Raw genomic sequence first — 21,491 nt, forward strand, 5'->3', positions numbered from 1 at the left:
CAGCACAGATCCAAAAGCACACACATGGCATATTATTAATTTAAAACATGCATTTGCATAAAATCACTGCCTTGCTGATTACATTATAGATTATTTGTCGTCGTGTTTTATTTGAATTTAGGCCATTATATATTATTGCTTTTATTTAAATTGATAAGACATTGTAAAGTGATAAAAGTGCAGATACAAGAGAGTTCAGTTCAGTTTAAGTATGAAGGCGGTCCCTTTTGCCATGTATTCAATAAGTAAAACGCCCAGTCCCAAAGATAGTTGTCATTAATACAAAGACTGGGTTTTGCATACCTTGGGAACGAAGTCACCTTATGGACCCACCGTTTTCATTACTGTTTTGTGTGTGTGCGTGGGGGGGAGGGGGTCTCGGTGAAAAACCCACGTTCCGTAAGAAATACTTGTTGACGTGCGGAGAAGCCCGCACACACACTTCTTTCTTTTCATGTGTACATATTGTTTAATTTTGTAACGTTTTTCAAACACTCGAATCGTGAAAAAACAGCACATTATTACAAAACAAACAAATTAAAAATTCTCCTAATTTCACCGCTTGTCCACATTATCAACCCACTTCGTCCCGAAACCACCAGATGCCGGGCCAAAGATCTTGAAAGAAACGACACGTTGCAGCTTTACAGCAACATTCATTCTTGGGGATTTCCACACCGGTCTCGCGTATGATTACCTCCACCATGTTGCGGTCTTTCCGCCAATCGATACCATCAAATCCTCAGTCTAAGTTAGGTACTGCAAGTTTTCGTGTTATTCTTCCTCCAATCCTGTAGCGTATTCCCCATTGCCTGATAAACTTGTTTGTCAACAGTGCTTCCAACATTAGGTAATAAACGACACTTCCGTTATCCTGCAGTTCTACTAGTTCACCCACACTCGGGTTGTTTTTCTCTAGTTCTTCCACTATGCCGAATTTCCTTTCTAATACCGACGCTATTCCTAGGGACTTTCGAAGTTCGCTAGCTACACAATGGGCTAGAGGGTATTCTGTCGACAACGCAAACAGATCGTGGCTCTTCTTCCTGGTCACACCAAAACGAGCCCTTCTGTGTTTGTGTACGACTTTTCGAACCTGAGCCAATGTCATATCTGGTTTTTCTCAGTACGCCTTTTCAACTCCTGAAAAGCAGCGAAACACTCTTCTGCCTGTGAAAATGTGGCACTTTTTGTAAAAAATTTTAGACTGGCCCACCGAAGATTCTCGCAGATTCTTCATGTGGTCTTCGAAGGTCCATCCCACTACAATGATGTTCATATAGACTAAATAAATGTTCCACCATAACCTTTTTTACCACGCTCTATTTTATATGAAACTCAAATGTCGCGGATGCGTTACACAATCCAAACGGCATGACTGTAATATGTCATAATCCCGATCAGATCGTAAATGCCATGTTTACCCGATCGTCTAGAGCTATTTCCACTTGACAATAATGAATTTTTAAATTCAAAGTCGAGAAAAACTTGGAACTGGAACGGGAACCAAGAGGATATCAAGCGCTTCGACAATTTGTGGAAGTAACCAAACCTTATGTTGAATTTCTACTACCATCGAAGGGCAGCATAACTCGTTTATGCTGGACCTTTTCCCCTAACCACAATGTTATTATACTACTTATCCAATTAGAAGTACTTTTTTTTATGTTTTTGTTCCGTAGTATGGAATTTACAAACTGTTTTGTATTAGTAGGAATAAAGAAACCTATTTATTACCTATTATGTTAGTATCTTTTTTAGTTGAGCATTTCAGAACGCCTGATCTTAAATATTCAGGGTTAGATTAGTGTCAGCTAAGCAGAATATATTAATCATAAATTGCTGAGATCGTCTTAGTGTTTCATAAGAGAATGATACTTCATCGATAGGAGTTACGCAAGAAAAATACGCCCAAAAACTACAATGTTAAAATCAGACCCAATTACCCACATACGTATTTCATTAATAAATGGGTTTCAGATTACGATATAGGAGAGAAAGAGCGGTCATTAAATAAAAAAAATAGGAATAACCTAAAAAGAAACGTGATAACAGATAAGGAATCCTGTGAAAATAAATTTACTTCGTAAAGGTTACAACCATGCCTTATTCACGTAAAGACGCTTAAATCAATAATTTAAACAATTTTAGCGCGATGGCTCTGGAAATTTTTCACTTGAGATATCAACATCACATCCGCTTGTGTGGCTCAGTGGTAGAACGTTGGGCTATATAGCCGGGAGTTCGAGTGTTCGAACCTGGGTTGAGGTGAATTTTTCGTCTGTGACAGAGATGGGAATTTCCTTAGATCAATTTCGAGCATTCTGCCGGCTGCTCCGAATTAGGTTTTCCTGCAGTTTTCCTAATTCGTAAATACCGTAGTAGTATAGAACAAGTTAAGACCTTCTGCAGGGACACCTCTAAAAAGCTTTATGCGGGTCACTCTGTAATTGGGCGAAAGCCTGTTGAGGGCCCAGAACAAGAGAGGGACATAAATAAATAAATAAATCACCTCTCGAAAATCAGAACCTATCCTTTCAACGACAAAAGCAAAAGTGATATTTCCTCTATACCAATGGTACCAACTACTTCTAACACACTAAGACCATTCCGTCAGTCACCCATTCAACGAAACAACCCGACGTTACAACCTGGACCATTCTTCTATAGATAACCCCCCAAGTAGGGGTGCGCCTTTTCGTGGTAGGAATTTTGAAACAATTTCTTCAAAATCGGATAGGCATACCCAACAACCTATTCAAAGACGTGCCACCCATCTTTGTAACCTTTATGGTTGCTGAGATGAAAATTAAAGAAGAAATGCAAATTTCACCACTTTTTTTTGGGGTGGCTCCCAAACGAAACACGTTGGACCCTCGGTTTATTTGGAAAAAGTGATTGTCTTGATCCCCTCTATCACCCAATTTTATTTACGTGCGGTCATATAACACCCTGTATATTTTAATAGAACACCTTGTACGATTTTAGTTGTTTCTGTCATTTTTTAAACTCTATATTGAAAGCTATTCACTTTTTGTTTTTTGTCAATGGTGCCATCTTATTAATTTTTTCCTTATAAGCGGGCGTTACTTTAATGAATCGTAGAGACCCTGTTTTTGGTGTTAAAAAATAAATTTGAGCATTAATATATTAATCCGAGTAAAGGGTAACACTTTGCTAACTAGAACGTTGGATTTAGTGTTACAGAGTAAAATCTTGAATTTAAAAGTCCGTTTTTATAAGAGATTTTCTGTGTCTAAACCCTGTAGTGTATATGTTACTCGATATTGTTTACAAAAGTACCTACCAATTAATTAATCAATTAATTAAATACAGAGTAGGCCGTGATAATAAAAAAATAACAAAACGTTCTGGCATTCTTTTGTTATTTTTTTATTATCAGGGCCTACTACGTTGCATAAGCATGTAATGAATTAATGCGTAGGTACTTTTGTGAAGAACATTGTATAATGCATATCCTCAAAACTACAGGGCCTAGACACAGAAATTGAAAAGAACACAATAATTAATATTATAGCAAACTAAAATGGCGGTATAGTTTCGTTTAAAAAATAGTTATATCACTTTGAAGTTCTGAAATTTTACAATTCCGTTGCGAGCACCCTGTATCAATAAAACTTTCTGATTATTAAAATGTCACTACGATTCATCAAAGTGAGGCTTGCCTTATGCGAAATTAAAATCAAAAAGTGACTAACTTTCAGACGTTAATAAATGACATCAAAACAACTAAAAATGTACAGGGTGTTTTATTTATAAAAAAACCAATTTATTTGCACTGTAAAAATGAGACACCCTGTACAATGTACGTACTATCAAGGCGCAGGCGCAAGCTGACATTTGCACAAAAGGCTTATTTTTTTTTACGAGGTATAAAGAATAAACATACAAGCTTTTTAATAGTAATATCGTATGCAGATTTTATTATGAAAAGTAAACAAAAAGATGTCATTTTTCTTGGCCTCCACATACATTATATCCTATCGGTACTAATTGTGTTTTAGTCCTGTAATTGATTGGCCCAATATACAACTCCAATTAACCGCATAATAAAATTCCGAATAAAAAAGTACATAAACCAGAAAAAAGTGCTAGTGGAAAAAATTATTTCGTCCGCGTTTGATATACGCGTTTTCGATATGAGTTATGGGACCCCGGTGGCAGCGGCGACGACTTGCCAAGGATTTCTATCAAATATGCACGCCCATGTATATGTATAGGTTCATGTAGTATACGTCCACACCTTCGACTACCCCTGCAGGACTACTGCGGTAAACTCGCAGAAGGAATGTCAAAATGCGCTCTTGAAATATATACGTCCTATTTGAGTCAGTGTTATACAGATATTGAACACGTTCATGAAGCATTTATGCTTACTTAAGATATAAGTTTATGAGCTTTCAGTGCGCGATAAAATGTAAATTGGAACGTTTTTTTTTCGAATTGAAGCTTCAATTCTTTAGTCGGGGGTAATTTTACTTAGTCCCTTTACGACGTGTATCAGCGATATTGGTATAAGAATAACGATTTCTATACATTGCGCTTTGATATCTCTTGCCAGAACAAAACACTTGGTTTCTAATCACTATTATTATGGCAAGAATCAGTGCTCTCGGGAATCGAGTGATTGGCAACCAATGAACTCGCCACATTCTGTTGCCAAGAAACCAGCACTTTTTGTATGATTTTGTCTTAATTCCATTGGTTGTTCAAATGAACTTCGAATAATACCTACTTCCTACGAATATGGCACTAGTGGTACATCATCATGAGTCATATGTTCTATTCTCGTCTAAAAAGTGAAATAATTCTCCCTCAACAGTGGGTCCAAGAAAAAAGCTTCTAACTCCAAGGTTTATCTTGTAATCTTCCATGTCGCAACTTAAAAGTTAAAACAGCAGTCACTAAGGTCGACACCTCCTTTTCTCTTACAAAATTCTGCAGATTCTATGAAAATGGCACTTGAAACTAATAAATTCAATGGCGAAGTGTAGTTTACAATCGGTTTATTTACAAAAAATAACATCTAAGTATAAATTAATCAATAAATAAAATAATCTTTGGTACAACGTAGCATACTACTTTTTTCCTATGGCTGCTGCGACTCCAAGGTAGCCTTGAGCGACAGGTAATACTTTTTCTGCGGCCTTAAATACCCTTTTCCCTGCTGCTTCCTATAAGGAAAACAAAAATTAATTAAACGAATTTCGAAACATAGAGCATTGATTGTAGGTAGAGAATTATTTAATGGTAAATCATACTTACAATTTTTTTCCACCCCTTCCATTTGGCTTCCGCATTGTTTACAAATGCAGACAAGACCAGCAAGGCGAATACAAAAATAACGCTGAATTTCATGTTGGAAGAATGTGTTGAGCGACGCTTCTTGTCGAATGGAACGAGAGCAAGGACTGATGAATTTAGAGAAGATTTATCTCAATTTATACACTAAACAGATGCGGATGATGAACCCGCGGGGAACTACTTCTGACCCGATAATCCGCGTAAATGCCGGCAATTTCTCGATATACGTTCCAACTTGTAATGTATGGAGAAAGGGATTACCCGTTTCATTCGCACTTTCTTTACAATGATTGGGAATTGACCGGCAACATACCACTGCGTATTGGATAAGTATAAAAACTACCGAATACTACGGGTGTGACGAAGAAAAATACACTTATCTGTAACGAATTATATCTTTGCAATAGTTATCAATTTGTCTATAAATAAATTACAAGTTCTTTAATATTATCATTAACTTTTAACAAACAAATATTAATTTAATGTTTTGTTCTTGTCTCGCTTGTACTTAATCCAGTCTTGTTCTTGCCGCGAAGATGGGAAGGACAAAAGTGAATTTAAGCAAGGGGCAAGATTTTTGTCAATAAATGTACACAAAACAATATTTATTGTTTAATACATTGCGCTAAAAAGTGGCGAATCAATACCACGTACAATACAAAACTTTATTTTATAGCAGAGGCCATATAAACCATTGTAAAGCTTCTGACAATTCCGAATTTAACGTAAAAAATAGCAAACTTATAGGTTCTGCCGTTGTGATGGTTTCCATAGAAACAACATTGTCATATGTTCTGAACGTCATTTTATATTGTGCTGCGGCGTCCCTCACGGTTAAAGAGCGACTTCAGCCTACTCATTCAATCCTATCAAAATGTCAATTTACCATATGCTATAAAACAAACAAAATAACTAGAGACGGGACAAGCAGCAAAAAGTCTGTTTTTTAATCAAATGATGAAGGGAGCCCTAAAGAGCCACATAATTACTGTAGAGAAACAATGTTTGGATTTACAAAAGCTGAATAATTGGCTTAGGTACCAATTAGCAGAAAAAAAATGACTTGAGAGGTTTTTCTAACAAAACAATAGAAAGAAAAGAAGTCCCTAGATATTTGAAGTACCGCAGTTCATTATGTTTAACCCAGTTATTTTGCCATTAATACCAAGTATGGTGCTATGCATCCAGGCAGTGCAGAACGAAATTTCCCAAAAATTGCAAACCAAGGGGAAAAACAAAATTTAGTTCATATGCATCAAGACAATGTGTCTTGCCTTTCCTCAGACGAAATTGTTGAATTAATAACGATTTTGCTTAAATGTGGGTATATCATCCCGAAGTAAGATGAAGAACATGTTCTACCTAGAGTACCCGTGTTCCTGGTGCGTTTCTGTACTAAGTAAAATATGTAATTACTTATCTAGAAGCACTGGCAAGGCTGTGGCCAATAATACCTATATTAAATGCATTGCAAAAAAAGATTTGTTAAGTACTCGATACTTTATTTTTTTTAATTTTTGTTTGAAACCTGAGAGCAACTTGAAATAGCAGCATTGCTTATCAAATCATCAATTCTCGTGAACTGTTTAAATTACCAGATGACAGCCCTGCATCGTTTACACAAAGTGTAACTTACATGCTAAAAGACAACACTACACAATATCCGTCTAAATACATACCTTCCTATACAACATTTTAACATCATGCATTTCAAACAAAATATACAAATACTTCAATCCAGACATAGCAAACGAAACATACAAACATATACATACTGCATAGGTATTGTACCTGGGTAGTTACACTTACAGGGGTTGAACTCGGGTTGACACTCTGCGCTCCTACAATAAAATTTAATTTCTACGGCACTGGCAAAAATGTTTCTGTAACAGTAATTAATCTATTACAATTTATTACCACGGCTGGCTCAATAATAAACCTTTATTTTATATCATATGTTAAAATGACATTTTAACAGGTTTGAATGAGTAGGCTAAGTCGATCTTTAACCGTGAGGGTAGATAGAGTGATCACTTTATCTGCTTGGGTAGATAAAATGAAACAAATGATTGTGCATTCTAATGACATCTGTCATTCTTATTTCAAATGCACGATTTAAAATGACGTTCAGAACATATGACAATTCCGTTTCTATAGAAACGATCGCTACGGCATTAAATTAGAATTTTACAATTCATGACAACAAGAAGAAATCACCAATGTTTTCGGTCTGGGTGCGCTTATCATTTATAAAAATACACAAATTTGTTCATGGGATAAACCCGCGTAAATCGACCTCTTCAGAATGACTTCAAATGCACATTCCTTATACAAAATCCCCAAAAACGATCGATTCATTTTTTATACAATACAAAAATTCAAAGAAAAATTGTTTTTGTCTATGCCTTCGAATTTTCTCAAACTTGGATTGAGCAGCAATTTGGAAAATTGGGTGGGGGGGGCATATTAGGCAACACGACCAGACCTCTTGTATTACCAGTTGAATTGGGTTACTTCTTGCAAATTAATTTCGAAAGATGGTTGACGTAATTTGATCCATGAATAAACCGTGCTGCAAGTTTACTTTGATTTAATTAATTGTTAATTGAGTTATCAACAGTAACCGATGTTCCACAATGTGCAAATGTAAAAAGATTGCCCTTGTAACTTGGGGTTATAATGTTTTATCAGCAAGCAGAAGATTGAATTAATTGTCTTTAACCTTTTTACCGGTAGCCGTTTTGTTTGTAATGTTATGAGAACCACGTATAAACAAATTATATCAGCCGTCCGATCGCCTCTTTCACGTAATGAACTTCTCTTTCTGCACAAAACCAGCCACGTATAATTAGTTTTACTTCCGATGGTAACTCTTAGGGAGTTTAGAAGGCCCCCGTATTCGTTAAACTCGTTAAAAATGGCGGCAGCGTCTTTGGTTGCGAGGCCAACGATTCTCCCACTCCACGATCTCAAAAATAGCGTAGAAAATCACAATATTCGCCTTGATTTCGTTTTACGCGATGTATAAATCGCATTTACAGTTCGCACCGAAGGTTCGGCTAAGAAATCAATACGCGATCGAAAAAATGTCCCGTTTGAGCGTCGTAGATTCTCTTCGAAGGTTTAAGTATGTCCCATCGGGTTTTCTCTTATACGACGATTGAAAATTTTGGAGCGAACCCGCTGCAAAACCAGCATTTACTCGGATTTTTAGGCATAAGCTTGCCCTTCTAATGCTGTGTTGCGACGGATTTTAAAGCCAGCAACACTGTAACGTTTCGGCTCTTATCTGCTTGAACCCTTGCTTCTTATCTTAAAGCACATTATTTCTCGAATATTAGTTCTGTTCTCTTTCATTATGAAACGATACACGTATAAAATTTCCTATACCGGCAAATTTGTACATTTAATAAAAAATCTTTCAAGCTTAAGGCTGGACAGTACACCCGTTCCGTTGCCCGAAAACGCGTGATTTCGTTCCACGATATCTTAATTCTGAGTGAAGTTGAAGAAGGGGTCGAATATTCCTGTGAAAGGTGAATGCTTTAGCTAGACAATAACGCCGGGGTTTACTAAAATGTTTTAAAATAATCTTTTTTTTAAGGGCAACGTCGAGGGCTGTTAGGGTGTCATATTTTGGAAAAGAAAAAAGGAAATAAATTTTCCTGGCGTTATTGCCTAGATATTAAGTTTACGAACGTATCTTAATTTTGGAAATTGTTCCAACTTCATTTATAGATAAGTTATCTTGGAAAAACAACTTAAAAGTTTTTCTAAAAAGCGCTAAAAGATAGCTTCCGCCGGGTGGCTGGTTTTATACAGATAGAAAATGTTCATTATAATTGGACTAAGTTTATGTTTTTACCATCGAACACAAATTAATATTATAAATAACCAAATTTGGGGATTGAGAATAGGCAACTTTACATACTCCGTTCTGTATGTACTGTCCAGCCTTAAAGCTACAAGGGTTCGCGGTTCACTCCTTTTGGGCCAGGAAATGAGGGTAAATAAAATCCAAAAATAATTGTCGAATAATGATGATTGTGAAAGGGTGTGTCAGTGCATTTTAACTAGAATGATACCCGTACCTCATTGATGAACGTTCTACTTGTTTGGTACCTCTTTGAAATTTAATTTTATTAGATCTTTACTCTTTATATTTAATCTTTGGACGTAATTCGTCTGTTTTGTAGTTTATTTACAAAAAATATTATCAATAAAAATACATAAATAAGACAATCTTTAGTACAATTTGATCAATTACTTTTTTCCTACAGCTGCTGCTACTCCTACATAGCCTTGAGCGACAGGTAAAACCTTTTCGGCAGCCTTAAGCACCCTTTTCCCAGCTTCTTCCTATGGAATCAAGAAGTAAGAGTATTGTATGCAATAATGCTAAATCTTCTACTTACAATTTTTTTCCAACCTTTCCATTTCGCTTCTGCATTGTTTACAAATGCAGACAAAACCACCAACGCGAATACAAAAATAACGCTGAATTTCATGAAGAATTGTTGAGCGAGTTACTTTTCGAATGAAACCAGAGCAAAGACGAATGCATTTGAAAAAACTTGATTTTAATTTATACGCTAAATAGAAGGGGATGATGAACCTGGGGAACTACTTCTAACCCGATAATCCGCATAAATGTCGGCTATTTCTCGCTACATACAAAAATATATGAAGAAAGGGATTCCCCCATTTGATTTCGCTTTCTTTACAATGAATGAGAATTGATCACCTACCTACAACATAAACTGCGTAATGGATTGGGTGATGCAAGCTAGCAAAGATTGTGGGTTTCGAAGAAACATACGATTTATGACTTATGTGTAACAAATTGTTTCATTATCAATTTGTCCATAAACAAAATAAAATTTTTTTCGTATTAATCATCTTTTATCTTTTTTTAATAAACAGTATGGCCATTGTTGGGAAAAAAGGGTGTTCTGAGTTAAACACATAAAACTGCACATTTTTTCCGATTATTATTACCTACCTCTTATAATTTCTAAAATCCCCATACTACTTATTAAAAAAATCTCACCCTGTATATTATTACTTTTCAGCTCATTTTTGTAAATTTATTTGTAAAAAGGTAGCTTTTAATTTCACTTTGGCTGGCTGGCTAGCTGGCAGCAAATAAGGGCCCGTAAAGATCGCTTGTAGAAGGACGAGGAGTGTACGGGTAGGTACGAGCTTTAGAGACATGGCTACATGATGTGGAGTATGCGACATTTGGGCGCCATCCCCTAGCGTGGTTTACGAACGGGGTGATTTTTCAGTTTTTCCCTATCCTATTCTTGCAGCGAAGGCTTTTCTGCAAATAATTTTGACAGTTTCCTTTGTTTTTGTAAAACGGGAAATTGCAACAAGAAAACTGTGTCATTAAAAAATTAGTCAAATGCCATCGGCTACCACTTATTATTCTTTACTCAAAACTTTACCAACTAATAACTCCCCTTGCATAGTGAAAGATCTCCCTTTCTGTAATCTGAAAATGTGGTAGAAATAGTTTTTTCCTTTTCACTTTTCAGCAAAATAATAACACCGAAAGGCTATATAAATGTATATGGAGGAAAATCAGAAAATATTAAATGTTGTTTAAGAATGCATCTTTACCACATCTTAATTCGATATAAAGTTTTTGGGATTCCTTTTTGATTCCAAGGAAAAAATGAACTAGGAGCGACACCAATTCCAGTGCGTTGTTTTAATTGCAAAATACATTGAAAATACAACATTTTTTAAGCTGATTTGAACCCTTTAAGATCCCTATTTAACATTTTAGTTCTACATATGCAACAGATTAATATTTATTTATGACAATGGATCTCAAAAGTATCTATTGAAATTGGCGAACTAAACAAATATGACTAACCTTTATTTACAATTCTTCTTGGTCATCCACGCCCTGAAATGCTTACTGCTAACATGTTTACTAGTCAACTTGGGATTCATATCAGATGTTTCCTACAGAACTGCATACTTAAACGCCCCCGTTATGGAAAATCTCCCGATTAAAATTCTTTTTCGCACTCGGTGCGTAATATATCTATTATTCATTGAAAATTTATTCACTTCTTACGAGTTGCATTGCACAACGCCGAAGTTTTTTTTGCCTTACCGGCTGGAGGATTGTCTTAAAGTTTTTTGTGAAGAACGTCTTTGCCCACCCGAAGAGAAGATGCTGCGATTACCCGATGTCGTTAGTCTAAAGCTAAAGCGTCATTTGTGTTAACTGGAAATTTTAATTTTTGTGAACTGTGTACGGATACCTTTTGATTGGATACTTGTTGTTTGTGTTTTTGTACCATGTTCCTTTTGTGTGTTAAGATTAAATCGCAGTTTTGTAATTTTCACATTAATTTCCAGCAATATCTATTGGTGATGTCAAAGCTTTCAGTGCAAATATCTGCAGAATGGAGTGTTAGAGGATTTTGAATGTATATGCCATGCGGCCTTTAAAAGTTTATGTGTAAAGAGCCTCCTCCCCATTAATCATCTACCAAGAATAAACGTCGACAGCTTATAGCCCAACCATTTACTAAGCTATTTCGGTTTAAAAAAATTCGCTTTATCTGAAATATGCAATATTTGGAGGTGTGAGATCTTTACAATTTCTTATGATATATACCTATGAATTTCACTAAGTAAATGCGATTAAGTATTGTTCTTTTGTTTTAAATAGGTTTATTTACAGAAAAGTGGTAGAAACATTGAATAAATAACAAATACAAATATAGGTAATAAATAAGAAAGCATTTGGTGTAATTAATAAATTACTTTTTTCCTACGGCTGCCGCGACTCCAACGTAGCCCTGGGCGACAGGTAAAACCTTTTCTGCTGCGTTAAATACCCTTTTCCCAGCTTCTCCCTATAAGACACCCAAAATTAATCTAATGCCCATTTAAAGTTAGAGCATACTTACAATTTTTTTCCATCCTTTCTGTAATGTATTGGGTTTTTCCCAAAATTGATATTCGACTTCGCCCTACAATTCAGTATGGAATAAACGTTGTGTAAAGTAACATGTTTGTTTCCTTCTCCGGCCCCGTGCAAATACAACATTGGCGACGTGGATTTGGATTTTTAAAGGATATGGTTAACATTTAGAAATAAATTGTGCATCGGTTAAACAATGGCTGTCAGTGCCGCAAGTGTTGGACATTTACCAGAATTTAGTTTCAAAAACAGTGATTGGACAATCTATAAAGCGCGATTAAACAATTATTTTGTGGCGAACGGCATTCAAGATGATGTTAAAAAACGTGCTATTTTGTTAAATTGTTTATGTGAGCAAACATATAAACTGGTTTATGACTTGTGTATTCCTAAAACGCCAGAAGAACAGTCATTTGATAATTTAATTAAAGTGTTAAATAATCATTTTGCACCAAAAGCGTCGTGTTTGGCGGCAAGATACAAGTTCTACAACGCCAAAAAGACAGACACTGAATCGGTGAATGATTGGGCAGCGCGAGTACGTGGTTTAGCAACACATTGTGAGTTTGGAACAGAATTACCAGTTGTTCTTCGTGATATTTTTATCATGGGATTTAATCCAGGTCCTATTTTGGACAGGTTACTCGAGGAAAAAGTGACAGTTTCGTTATCAAGTGCCATTGAAATTGCTTTCAATAAAACAGCCGTAGTTAATCATTTTGATTTGCAGAAAGTCGTTTGTAAAGAGGAACCCGACCTTCATCATATCAGTTCCGGTAGCCGCCACAAGTTACGTGGTAAATGCACGGTTTGTGGGCGATCAACCCATATGGCAAAAGACTGCAAGTACCGCGACTATTCTTGTCATCGTTGCAACAAGAAAGGACATCTGGCACCCGTTTGTCCAGTAAAATCATCTTCTCAACAATCACCAGGGTCGTCTCACCGCAAGTCTAAAAGTAAGGTACCGTCGAATGTTAATCATTTTATGGACGAGGAAAATGCTAGTGAGTTTGAAAAAATGTCATTGTTTTCAATTACTTCTAAGCAAAATGTGCCTATAATGATAAGCGTATTGGTCGAAGGTGTAGAACTGGAATTTCAATTAGATACTGGGTCTAGTATATCTGCAATTTCGTATCAATTGTACAGAGAACTTTTCTTTAAGTTTGCGCTTATCGAAACCGATAAGTCATTGTATTTTTATAATGGTGTCAAAATACGACCATTAGGATATCTTAAGTTAAAAATTACCTACAAAAATAAGGTTAATTATTTAAACTTTTTTGTTATTGAAGATGGTAGCTGTCCTATTTTAGGCAGAGATTTTTTGTATTCTTATAATTTAAATATTTGCGATAAGAATGCGAGCGTAAATTTTGTTAATGCAGATTTGGAACAAATAATTTCCAAATATTCTAACGTTTTTGCACCAGGTCTTGGTAAATTTAATAAAGGGGTGTTTACGTTGCAATTAAAAGAGACCACTGTAACACCAAAGTTTCACAAACCTAGACCACTGCCATATGCGTTAAGAGATAAGGTAGAAAAGGAATTAGATAACTTAGAAAAGTTAGGTGTGATATCGTCTGTAGATTATAGTGAATGGGCTGCACCCATTGTGTGTGTGTTAAAAAAAGACGGTAATGTACGTATTTGTGGAGACTTTAAAGTTACCTGCAATCCATATTTGATAGCGGATTTTCCTTGTATTCCACGAATCGAAGATTTGTTTAGTACGTTACAAGGTGGAGAATTTTTCTCTAAATTAGATTTATCACAGGCATACCAGCAAGTGGAATTAGACGTAGCTTCTAAACAATATGTTACTATATCTACTCATAAGGGTCTTTATAGATATAATAGGCTTCCATATGGAATAGTTTGCGCGCCAGCAAAATTTCAAAAATTAATTAATAGCATTTTACAAGGGCTACCTGGAGTCATAGCATTTTTAGATGACATCCTCATTACTGGGAGAAATGAAAATGAGCATTTGAATCGATTAAAATCAGTCTTAAGTAAATTACAAGATTGTGGTTTAAAATTAAGTCGTAATAAATGCTGTTTTTTTCAAAAATCAGTTCAATATTTAGGATTCGTAATTGATAAGGATGGTTTACATCCTACTGAAGATAAAATCCTAGCAATTAAGAATGCACCAATTCCAACTAATGTAACGCAGCTAAAATCTTTTTTGGGACTTGTAAATTTTTATGGTAAATTTGTTCCTAATTTAGCAACGCTGTTATACCCTTTATATTGTTTACTTAAAAAAAACTGTAACTGGAGTTGGACTTCAGATTGTCAAAGGTCATTCGAAAAAGTAAAACTTATTTTGTTGTCTGCTGATGTTTTGGTTCACTTCAATCCAGAATTGAAAATTAATTTGTCTGTGGATGCATCACAATACGGTATAGGTGCAATCCTTTCTCACACATTCGAGAATGGAAGTGAAAAACCTATTGCCTATGCATCACGTTCCTTGAATGAAGCAGAGAAAAAATATAGTCAAATAGAAAAGGAAGGTTTAGCGATAATTTTTGGACTGCGAAAATTTCATCAATATCTTTATGCTAAAAGATTTACTTTGGTCACTGATCATAAACCTTTAATTTCTATTTTCAATCCGAAGAAAGGTATACCTCAATTCTGTGCAAATCGTTTAAAACGATGGGCAGTAATATTATCGAATTATAATTATGAGATCGAATTTGTTCGTTCTGAACATAATATGGCGGATAGTTTATCTCGATTACCTTCTCCGTCACAAGAAATTGAGGAATCTGATTTTGATTATTGTAATTTTTTTGAAACCAACAATGATTTTCCTATCGATTTTAAGTTAGTTAAAGATAAAACTCAACAAGATGAAACTTTAACAGAAATTATAAAACGAGTTAGGTATGGTTGGCCTGAAAATGTTAGTTTGAAACATGATAATAGTGATCTTAAGTGCTACTTCATTCGTAGAAATGAATTGACCATTGAAGATGATTGCCTATTGTGGAAAGATAGATTAGTTATTCCCACGGAATTAAGGAGCATTCTCTTAAATCAATTACATTTAACCCATATGGGTGTAGTAAAAATGAAAAGTATGGCTAGATCGTATTTTTGGTGGCCAAATATTGATAAGGACATAGAGAATACTGCTAAATTTTGTCAATCCTGTATATTACATAAAAAGTCACCTTCAAAAGCAAAATTATCTCCATGGAACTGGCCAAATTCTCCTTGGGAGAGACTACATGTTGACTTTATGGGACCATTTCTTGGCAAACACTTTTTCATAATTTTAGACGCTCATAGTAAGTGGATCGAAGTTTTTCCAATGACTACAATTACCAGTAGTTCCACAATTCAGGTACTGCGTACCACGTTTGCAAGATATGGCCTTCCTAAACTGTTAGTTTCAGACAACGGTACCCAATTTGAATCACTCGAATTTAAACAATTTTTAAGGAAAAATGGCATAAAATTTATGACCTCACCTCCCTATTCCCCTCATTGTAATGGAGCCGCAGAAAACGCGGTTAAGACTATTAAGAATGCACTTAAAAATGCACTAGGTAAAAACACCAAACTTGATTTAAATATCATTTTAAGTAATTTCTTGTTTGACTATAGAAACACTAACCATTGTACAACAGGAGTATCCCCCGCATATTTAATGTTAGGTAGGAATTTAAGAAATAGGTTTAGTTTAATTAAGCCAAACGAAATTGTAACAAGTAGGGTTAAAGCTAGTCAGATTAAGCAGTGCAAACATTATAAGGGAAAAAGTGAAGTGCGTTATGAACCGGGTGAAGAAGTGTTGGTGAAAGATTATCGTGTACCCAATAAACCAGTGTGGGTTCAGGGATTAGTTTTAAAGCGCCGTGGTAATTGTACTTATATAGTTAGAGTTCCTGAAATTGATAAAATTTGGAAACGTCATTGTAATCAGCTGCTGAAATTTAAACCAGTTTGTAGTCAGCCATCAATTCCTATGTCAAATTCAGAGACTCCATCTATAACCACCCAGGTACCACATGATGTAAGTAGTGATAGCGATATTGACAATGTACCATTAGCATTAAGTAGGGAGAGAAGACAGATCAAACCACCGGATAGGTTTATGTCATACATTTAAGGTGGACGAATGTAATGTATTGGGTTTTTCCCAAAATTGATATTCGACTTCGCCCTACAATTCAGTATGGAATAAACGTTGTGTAAAGTAACATGTTTGTTTCCTTCTCCGGCCCCGTGCAAATACAACACTTTCCATTTGGCTTCTGCATTGTTTACAAATGCGGACATAACCACCAGTGCTAATACAAAAACAACGGAGAATTTCATATTGAACAAAAGGTTGAGCGTTTGTCACTTCGTTGTTTGCACAAGATGAAAAAAAAAACTGATGGGTTTGGATCGGATGCATTGGATTTTATACACATGTATGGGCTACGGATATTTAACCAGGGGAACTCCTTTCGACCGATAGGTAATCCACACACATGCCCGGCGTTTTTCGTTACATACCCATTAACACTTTTTATGGAGAAAGGGACTACCCGTTTCAATCACGCTTCCTTTAGAACTGATAACGTAAATAGCATATTGAGGAAAATATGCAATATTATTATATTATATCCGATTGTACTCAGTATACAGGGTAGTCATTTTGTGTTGAGACGGTCGATTATTGCGGAAACTAGTGGGTATATACAAACATTATTTTTATTTGCATATGGAAGGGCCAATTTGATTACGCTATGCACATTTTCATGTAACTGTCCCTTAGGATAAAGTGTAGGGCGAATTGATTTTTTCAAATAGGCGACAATAAAAGGTAGGTACGTACTTTATCCCAAATCGAGTTGCTTACACGTTATCAGGTTTACAGACATGCCGGGGCGTAGATAACGACAACAGTTGTTGCGCCGGAAAATTCCAATTAGTTGTAGAAAAATCCGGCAGGCGGCGTTTAAAGTTATCTCAAAATGAGCGCGCTAAAAAGACGGGGGATGCCGATGTCCATCTTATATTTTTCCGACAATTACAGGCCGAGTAATTATTTAAAAACCCAACTAATTTGCACCGCTTTAGTACCGAATACGGCGGAAATTCCCTATTCCACTTCTCTAAAATTCAGATCCCCTTATAAGGTAAATACTGAATTTTGTGGGCATCTTTTGCTGTTTGTAATGACCGTCATTTTGCCGTCATTTTTTATTCTTTTGGTAAGCAACTTAATTTATTGAGTAAATTTTTGCCAAAACGTACCGTAGTTTAATCTTTTGCCATTTCTAATTACTGTAAATTTGTACTGCTTGTACTTTTCTGGTTTTGCATTTTTCACCGTCAAGTTTTGTAGGTACCGAAATTATGAATTTGCTTTCCACCGCATTCGCCGATTTGTGCTTTATTGCTTTCGCTCCCGACCGTAATTTTATTTTAGTTTTGCGGAAGTGGCCGCCGCCATCTGCTGAACCCGTAGAATTCTTGGAGTTACCGTTTCTCCAATTGAGTTGACCCCAGAGGCTGCCGAGACCGGCCTACCAGTCCGTAGCTACCACCGACCTCTAGCAAACGCGAGATATTTTTAAATTTTTTTGAAATGCAAACTTACCCAAAAAAATAAACAACTTGATTTAACAGCATGTGACAAAACATCCGGCATTTATACCGAAACAGGGAAGCCAGTCAGGGCGCACATTTTAACCTCACCAATAAAGCGATTTTAAAATTTCACCGGATCTTTACATTTCAAGGTGTCAGGAGTCCAAAAAAGTGCTTTTTAACAAATGTCCGTATATACAGGGTGTTCCAAGTTGGACACTTTCTTATGGAAATGCCCTTTATTTTAAGAGATAGAAAGAAACGGACCTAGGTGTCTGGAGCTCAATTTTAAAGAGTAAATCACTGCGCAAACAGAATTCAGCTATCTCTAATCGTTTGGCCGCTAGGTGGCGTTTCTCGAATTTGGTCGATTTCTTCAATAACTTTTTTATTATTAAAGATAGGTATTTAAGTTTGACAAAATCTTTCTTAGAGCACTTAGATTGCATTTTATGCATTAAATTATTTTTATTGCAGACATCTTGGTTTCCATGGTGAACGAAAGATGGTAGAATTGATCAAAACGACAATTTCTTGATTATCTACATTATTTATTTATTTATATACTATACCTATTATGACTTTGTTTTATTCACATGAGTTTTCACGCCCTTTGTTTTTTGTGCCTTATTTGAAATAAAAAATTTTTGGAACGAATAAGAATTTCCAAATAGCCAAGAAATTGTCATTTTAAACAATCCTGTTATCTTTTGTTTGCCACGAAAACCTAGATGTCTGCAGTAAAAATATTTTAATGTATAAAAAGCAATATTGCGAATGTTAATATTTAATACAAATATAAAAATTTTTACGGTTTTTTCAAAAAAATGTAGTTTAGGGTCGTAAAACAAAAACTTGTATTAAAAACTGGGAATCGCGATGGATTCTACATAAAAAAGTGTCCTAAGAAAGATTTTGCCAAAATTCATTATCTTTAATAATAAGAAAGTTATGGCGCATTAAAGAAATCGACATAATTCGAGAAACGCCCCCTTGCCACCAAACGATTAGAGATGAATTTTGTTTGCCCCAGTGATTTTCTCTTTAAAATTACAACACCAACTACTACTAAATCAAGAAAACAACCTTGCTACTAAATATTGTATAATTTATTACATACTTAGGTATACAGATATCGTATATGTACATATAATTATTATATTAACAATAAATTAAGTGTCAAAGATTTCAACTAAAATTTGATTTCACCCACAACACCTATTTGGCCTTGTGGTTTCATTCCTTGACCCGCAGCACCCTGCACCCCAAGGTTAATTCTAACTTGCGGAGTGGAAACTAGTGGGACTGAAGCTCCGAGGGATCCTTGAATGGGACCACCACCAACTTTACTAGCCCCTATGTGCGCTGTGGCGCCCCCTACGTGCTTATAATTTGCACCGATTTCATTTATTGCTGGTCCCACGGGCTTCAAATCTCTGTTCAAGAAACGATCGTGGTGACCTTGTACATCCAGTCTATGCGTAGGTGTATCGAAGATATTGACCTTTCCATATAACGAGCTCGTGCCGCCAACTCCCGCTTGTACAGAAGCCCGTGCTCCGGCAAATCCATCGTTTGGTAGGTTGACGTGTGCACCTCCGCCAACATCCACCGGACCTAGTCTTCGCCCATCGTAACTACCTGATAGCGATCCCCATGCCGGACCATACTTGTAACCGCCCATTCCACTGATTCCATCGCTGGGTTGGAAACCTCCGAAAAACTGCGCCATACTTTGCTGCACACACACAACCACGAAGACTAACTTTAAGATGTGCTTAACCATTGTTTGAGTTTTTTTGTTTGGACTGGATCTATACGAGATGCTGTCGTTCTGATGAAGGGTGGTAATGCTCGCGGGTATTTATATGGAGGTATTGAGTCGTTAGTTAATTCCCGCCAGGGGATTCTAGTGAAGGGTTTTTACGAACACCATAAAGTTATCGCTGTACGAAGTTGTAATCTTTGACCTTGGAGGTTTCATCATCTTAGCGATAAAGATTCTTTTCTGAAGATTTACTTCTAGCAACTTTTATTATTAGCCTTATGACCATGTACTTACCTTTAAACGGTGTTCTTTTAGTACGTATGTATGAATGTGAAAATTGAGCCTATTAGAGGAATTTCCTTTAGGTAATGGCTTTATTATGCTCACTTTGTGTGGTCAATGATTTGAGTTACTTACTTTTTCATTTTTCTTTTATGAGAAAACGCGCTACATACCTACATGGCGAATCAAGCGTAACCATACTTTGGATTTTGTTCTTAGTAGTTCCAAAGTAGATATTACAACTTTAGGGAGTAATGGCGCCGTTGTATTGTTGTAAATCGTCTTATGCTTTAGCGGAAGAGTACACAGCGCAACAAGACCATGAAAGTTAAGACTTGGTCATCCACGTGGTTTTGAATTTGGCCTATAGGAAGGGCGCAATTTGAATGTTAAATTACCACTTATTTAAAATATGAATTACAAAAGCTTAATTCCGTTATTTGACACAGTAAATTTTTCCGGTTGGTCACTATTAATTGTTTCCCGTCCGTAGTAGGGTAAAAAGTTATGGAGCAAAATTTACTATTTAGGTATATCTGTTGGCGGGGGTCAAAAAATTTCAATGTTGCAAAGATATTATGGTTACGTAGTATCAAATTAGTTTTTCCGTGTTTTATTAATGGTAATTACAGGTATAGCCTACGAGTATTTTTTTTTACTCTTAGCAGGTACTAGTCGTTTGTATTCTATTTATTCAATAGCATATTGCATGTATATAATACGCACTTCCTCAAGGAAAGTATGACACACAAGTCCCTTAAAAATCACACTCCTCTCTTTCAGTTAAATTTGGGTCCCTACTCAATTTGGCACAAAGAAAGTTGGTAACTTGGGAAGGGCTCAACATCGGATTGCAAAAACACCAACCTTATAATAAAATGTATTGGCAAGCAATTAAAGCTGCTCCACAAAAAATGTCTCCAGATAAGACTGATAAGGAAACCGCTAAAGTCAAAGGTTACTCATGAAAATTACGAGTGCAATTATTTTATTATCATAGTGTAAATACCCTCTCACAAGGATTCCCTGGCGGGAATTAACAGCAGATCCATCGCATATAAATAAGGTGGTAACATTCATCAGAACATTAGAATCTGGTAGTCTGAAAGAAAACATATACAATGGTTAAACAAGTTTTCAAGTTAATTTTGGCAATTGCGCTTGTTTCGCAAAGTATGGCGCAATTCTTCGGAGGTGGTGGTTTTTTGCCGAGCGGTGGAATCGGTGGCATGGGCGGTTACAAGTATGGCCCGGCATGGGGATCACTATCAAGTAGTTACGATGGCCGAAGATTAGGTCCGGTGGAGGTTGGTGGAGGTGCACACTTCAAGCTACCGAACGATGGATTTGCCGGAGCACGGGCTTCTGTACAACCGGGAGTTGGCGGCACGAGCTCGTTATATGGAAAGGTCAATATCTTCGATACACCTACGCATAGACTGGATGTACAAGGTCACCACGATCGTTTCTTGAACAGAGATTTGAAGCCCGTGGGACCAGCGATAAATGAAATCGGTGCAAATTATAAGCACGTAGGGGGCGCCACAGCGCACATAGGGG

At 36.2% G+C, this 21,491-nt stretch overlaps 2 long non-coding RNA genes across 2 annotated transcripts; both read right to left on the reverse strand.

Annotated features, from left to right (window-relative positions):
- Positions 1-5,010: 5,010 nt before the first annotated feature.
- LOC116169238 lies at positions 5,011-5,450 on the reverse strand. Its single transcript, XR_004144909.1, has 2 exons — positions 5,287-5,450; positions 5,011-5,195 (listed from the first exon to the last, which is right to left on the reverse strand). It is a non-coding gene; the product is annotated as an uncharacterized LOC116169238 (long non-coding RNA).
- Positions 5,451-9,505: 4,055 nt separating this feature from the next.
- On the reverse strand, positions 9,506-10,056 carry LOC116167541. Its single transcript, XR_004144562.1, has 2 exons — positions 9,741-10,056; positions 9,506-9,684 (listed from the first exon to the last, which is right to left on the reverse strand). It is a non-coding gene; the product is annotated as an uncharacterized LOC116167541 (long non-coding RNA).
- Positions 10,057-21,491: the final 11,435 nt, after the last annotated feature.

This window comes from Photinus pyralis, unplaced genomic scaffold, assembly GCF_008802855.1.
Source record: "Photinus pyralis isolate 1611_PpyrPB1 unplaced genomic scaffold, Ppyr1.3 Ppyr1.4_LG4, whole genome shotgun sequence".
Classification (NCBI taxonomy): domain Eukaryota; kingdom Metazoa; phylum Arthropoda; class Insecta; order Coleoptera; family Lampyridae; genus Photinus; species Photinus pyralis.